Below are 6,098 nucleotides of genomic sequence, written 5' to 3' on the forward strand. Positions count from 1 at the left end.
CAGAAAACTTTCTCCATTTTCGTCCAAATTTGAGTATGTTATTTCATTCATTTAACTCATCAATTAAACATAATTTTTCAGATTTTTAACAACCCCAATTTCTCTCTAAAATACTCGACTTCTCCGTTTGTAGAATTCGTTATTTTGCATCGTTCTCCTTCACCGTAAGCCCGATTTGAGTGAAACCAACGCCAAAACGACCGTGTGAAAAGTGGCTATATTATCCACTGATTGGTTTTTCTGATTTATGGTAATTTTATTTGGCCGATTTTCAAATTTAGTTTTTAGAATATCTCCTCATAATTTATTTTTGAGTTTACCCATAAACTGTCGAGTTAGATCGATTGAAGGACAAAGACTCAAAGAGCAAAGACTGTTTGGGCGTCGAATCATATTCATAGGTGAAAGCGTCGAAATAAGGTAAGGGGTGAGAGATCATTTTAATTCATGAGTGTAATATATTGTGAGATGTACGGGAAAACCGTATTTCCCAACGATTCATCCGGGGCTAGCTAGGTATGGCAGTAGCCCTTTGAGGGATAAATTAGTTAATGTGAAAATATGGAAATTGTGAGATTAAAATATAGAATAGAAATATTTGTAGGGTGTTGATTGATTTAATTTGTTTGAATGTGTGGCATTTGATATTATTGTGATATTTGATTTAATTTCGTTAAATGTGTGGCATTTGATATTATTGTGATATTTGATTTAATTTCTTTAAATGTGTGGTGTGTGATATTATTGTGATATTGGTTGTTGAATTAATTTTATGCATATGTTTGATTAGATGAGTTTAAATAATGTTATAATAAAAATAGATGTGTTGTGATAATTATATGTAATGATGCTAATGTATGATTAATAATGGTGATGTGATAAATTTGTGATGAATATATGTGTTGTTGTATGATCGATGATAGTGATTCTATAAATTGTGATGAGTTTATGTGATGATGTGCGATTAATTATAGTGATGTTATAAATTGTGATGAGAATATTGTGATTATAATTTGTGTCTGAGATGACGGTATTAATGGAGTATCATATACCAACGAGGGGAGAAAATAAATATTGTGAATTTGTGAAGTGGAGATTATTTTGTCATCATATAGGTAGGGCCTGACAAGCCTAGTGATTTCAGGGAAGTACAACTGAATGAGCCTGATCGTGGCGGTCTGCTGTCGAGCCTTAAGGCAAGATTGTTAGACCTTGGAGGTATTCGGGTGGGGAATTCCTAGGTGACTTGGAGGTCGCACTCCAAATGTCGGGAGCTACCACGCAACACACGTTTACCTCGACTGTCACGTATATGTGTCTCGGGTTGAGTTGAGGGGATCTATGAGGACAGGGCCAATTTGAATTGTCCGTCCACCGGGATGGTGGCATAGTATCAAGCCTCCTAACCAAGTACTTCAGAGTTAGAATGGTACCTCATTGTTAAGTAGAGTCTAAGCTCATGCATAGCATTGCATTTACTTGTGATTGTTTTGTGGTGATTGATGTGTTTCAAAAGTAATAATAATTACTCTTAGATGATTTGATGCATATTATAATGAGATGATTATCTTACTTGAGTGAATTTGATGTTATAATATGATACTATTTACTTAAATATTTTGATATATAGTAATGTGATTATGATACGGTCTATTATGATTGTTGCGTGTTCTTCTTACTTATAATATACTATTAACATGATTTTGAAACTCACCTCCTTCGTTGTTTGTGTTTGACTGGCTTGGCCCTGCGTTTGTGAAATCGCAGTTGTTACAGGTTAATAAGTCTTGAAGTTCAAGTTTGGGAGGAACCCAAACTTGAAAATTATCTTGAAAATTATGAATTTAAATTAATAACATTCTAACTTTGTTTGTTATACGAATGCAGATTAATAATGCTTAGTGGTTTTATAGAGCTGAACACACACTGAGAATGTTGAATTTTGTTCTTTGCGTTTCACATTTTTAGTGGATTGTTCTGGATATTGTTAAATCAAGTGCGTGTTTTAAATAATAAAGGAAAATTTGGAGGTTGTTTCTAGTAAATTGTCGGTAAGTTATTCAAATCAAATGAAAATCAATCACATACATTCCATTGATTTTGTTTTAAAATTTAAGTTTGATATAGTTAATAGAGAGTTTAGATGAGTAATATTAATTGGTGTTGGTAACATACCCATAACTTTTTAAAGACAACATTAGTGTGTCACCAAGAAAAAATGTTACAAATTTTAGGTGAAATATAAATGTTTGTAATTGATGCATTTGTCAACATACTAAGTAATAGATGTATTTATTTCATTTTTATTTTATTACATGTAAACTTTTTACTTAGTAGGTGTATTTATTTTATTTTTTTTCAAACACATCCCTTATTAATACTACTAATTTATGTTGGAAAATGAAAAGTCAAATTGAAAATATTCATGTATAAAAGGTATTTTAAAAACATCAACATAAAAAATTGACACCTTATATTCAATACCTACTTTTCTTAGTATTCGTAGAAAAGAAAATGAAAACTTGTAAATAAGGATGGAGATAGTATTCTTAATATTTGTAAAAAAAAATGAAAATTTAAAATTAGGAATGGAGATAGCTATTAAAAATTAAAACGTGAACACACACTAAGTTTGCACATTTCAAAAACCTGATATTTTTTATAAATAATAACAATAATTTTATAACTCATAACTTTGAAAACTAAAAAATAAAACAAGTGTAAACTCTAAATCTTAAACAATACAAACAATTATTAAATAGAGTAACTTATTCAAAACATACTATTGAATTCCAAAGATCTCTATCCATACTAGAAAATCAATGATAGTAAAAAAAAAACACTTAAAATAAAGTGAAGTAAAAGCCTCTAGTACTTTAGTTCCACAAGAAAAACTCCATTGATTGCTTGTCATGATCATGTTGAATTTAACCTACATACAAATATATTATAGAGGAGACACAACGAAGATGTGAGTTTATCTTTCATCATGTAAAATGAATAAAGTCATACAAAAATAAATCCTTGTAATTGGTACGAAGATAAAAGGACCTTAAGATACGATCGACATAGTGTGTCTCATAGACATTCTAACAAAGTACTAGTTCAAGGTATTTATCAAAGAATGCGCAAAAACTTTGTCTTCTTTGGAGCATTGACTATCATCATAATATTGTCTTCCATAAGAGTGTTAACTTTCATTAGAGTATACATTATTAACTAAGGAGACATAAGGAAGATGTGAGTTTATCTTTCATCATGTAAAATGAATAAATTCATACAAAAATAAATCCTTGTAATTGGTACGAAGATAAAAGGACCTTAAGATATGATCGACATAGTGTGTCTCATAGACCTTCTAACAAATAACTTGTTCAAGGTATTTTTCAAAGAATGCGCAAAAACTTTGTCTTCTTTGGAGCATTGACTATCATAATAATATTGTCTTCCATAAGAGTGTTAACTTTTATTAGAGTATACATTATTAACTAGAATCAAACAATCAGATGCTTGATGCGATTATCAAAGGCATAAAATCACTTGCCTGTCAAGGTTATCAGAGGCAGACGATCAGATGCTTTTTGTAGTCATCAAATGCAGACGAATTAGAGCATTGCTTATATATTATCTAGAAATGTCAGAAACGCGCTTCAAAGCGTGTTCACCAGACTTAACTTAAGGAATTAGTATCGGAGTCTTGGTGTTCCTTTATCTTAGTCTAATCATTAGAGGATATAATGTAAGATTCTATAAAATGCACTTGATCTGGGAACTACACACTTTATCAGAACGTTAGTGTTTTAAATTGTTCCCTCAAAATGATTTTGCTATCATCAAAATAAGTAAGGGTCATAGTTCTTCAAACCAACTTGGTTCTAGCATTTTTTCCTAAAAATGTTGTGACACGTTGTTTTGGTTGTTCCAACAAGGTGACCTATGTAAGTGGTTAGAAATATGGACTCGTCAATGTTAGTGACTACTCTATATGGACATGGGTTAAATTCCTTACCCACAAGGATGAGTAATAGGAAGTTGTTTCTACTTTCTGCAAACAACTACAAAATGACAAAAGTTAGTGTATGAGAACCATTTGTAGTGATCATGGTGTAGAATTTGAAAATAAATCTTTTGAAAACTTTTGTGAAGAAAATGGTATATTATATGATTTTTACTGTTGTACAAAAGAAAAAGAAATCTCTTCAATAGATGGCCAAAACCGCGATACACGAAACAAATGTGGCTAAGCACTTTTGTGAAGAAGGAATTAATACATCATGTTGTGACCAAAATAAAATCTATATCAGTCCTACTCTAAACAAAACTTCTTATGAATATTGGAATAGTAGAAAACCCAATATTTCATGCTTTCATTAATTTGGATGGAACTGTTATATGTTAGAAATACTAAGGAAAACCTAGGCAAGTTTGACTCAAAATCTCAAAAATGTATCTTTTTACGATACTCTGGGTAAAGTATATAACTCGAAACGTTGAATGTTAAAGAATCAATACATGCTAGGTTCAATGACAAAGATTCGAATGTTAAAGCTTTTGTCGATTTGAAAATCATGGATAAACCAGATGATACTCCCATTGGAAAGCAGACAAAAAAGTACATACTTAAACCTCATTTATGAAGTAGATGATAGAATTTGTGATAATGCCTCTAGTAGTATAAGTCATCACATACCAAAGGAAGGACGGAAATACAAATCATCACACTTAATCAATTTAATCAGTTGTGATGTTGGAAATAAAATCAAAACGAGATCATTATTCCCAAATCAGTATTTTCTTACATTTTTTTTTTGAGATTGAACCAACCTGTGTTGACTAAGCATTGTCAAATAAAGGATGGAACATTGCAATGAAATAAGAACTCGTTTGTTATAAAGAAATGACATATGAATTTGGTACCAAAACCAGAAGGACAACTTCTGCTTAGAAGCTAATGGGTTTTCCGAAACAAGGTAGATGAAGATGCAAAAGTGGTAAGAAATAAATCCAAACTTGTGGCACAATGACATAGCCATTATGAATGTATTGGTTATACTGAAACATTTGCTCCTGTAACTAGACTAGAAGCTATTAGAATTTTTCTATTCTTTAATGCAAATGATAACATGGCTTTATGTTAAATAGATGTAAAAAGTGCATTTTGAAATGGTTTTATAAATGATAACTGTAACACCCCGTTTTTCAAAGCGAGGGTGTATTTTTTTTTCCAAAAGAAATTAAAATAAAACAGAGAAATAAATAAGGTAATACCTTTGGATAAATAATTAAGTCATTATAATTTACAAGCAGCGGAAAAGTTTCTCAAAATATGAATCTAAAATATTTACACATCAAAAGTTGGTACATGTGACCCATCGAAAATAACATGTCAAGCTGACAATATTAGTATAGGTACAGTCTTCCATTTTAAAATAAATACAAATCAAAAGAAAGACGTATGTTCCCTCTATGTCAACCTAATCTGATCATTCTCCAAAACAAACTAAACGCCCTGAGTGATCTCCACGCGCCCCGTAAGATCCTCCTAACATAGCTCCAATCAGACATTCCCCTCTACATTCCCATCCACAGGGTACGAATCGGTAGGATCGTCCTGGCTCTCATCTGAGGGCAAAACCCAGATTTCCACAATAGTTGTAAAGGGTCACCAACCGAAATTAACAGTTAACACATAACATTTAAGTTTTTAAATGCACAAAATAACCTTTCAACTAAGCATGCACCTTAAAAGGATTTCCCATATGCTAAAAGTTCATATAATGCTTGCCAATTAAAAATGAAATCAAAATAAAGTTCTCAATCCATCAAGTAATACATAACTAACCAAGACATTGATAAATCAATTGAGCAATCGATTATCTAACTCAAAATAAGAATTTCTACTAAGCCAATCAATTTCCAAATCGATTTCCTGAAGGTTTTTACTGAAATTTGAACTCTGGGCTTAATTCAATCGATTGGGCAATCGATTGGGCAATCGATTGACAGGATAGCTGAGCCTCTGACTTAATGCCAATCGATTTCCAAATTGATTTTGCTGAATTCCTGCATGGCCAAATCGATTTCCAAATCGATTTCTT

At 31.4% G+C, this 6,098-nt stretch overlaps 1 long non-coding RNA gene across 1 annotated transcript in view; it reads right to left on the reverse strand.

Annotated features, from left to right (window-relative positions):
• Positions 1-2,826: 2,826 nt before the first annotated feature.
• The window catches only part of LOC113784832 (uncharacterized), a 31,727-nt gene continuing 28,455 nt past the window's right edge, over positions 2,827-6,098 (reverse strand). Inside the window, exon 3 of the long non-coding RNA XR_012162262.1 lies at positions 2,827-2,932. This is a non-coding gene — a long non-coding RNA (uncharacterized lncRNA). The remainder of the gene's footprint in view (positions 2,933-6,098) is intronic.

This window comes from Cicer arietinum, chromosome 3 (assembly GCF_000331145.2).
Source record: "Cicer arietinum cultivar CDC Frontier isolate Library 1 chromosome 3, Cicar.CDCFrontier_v2.0, whole genome shotgun sequence".
NCBI classification, from domain to species: domain Eukaryota; kingdom Viridiplantae; phylum Streptophyta; class Magnoliopsida; order Fabales; family Fabaceae; genus Cicer; species Cicer arietinum.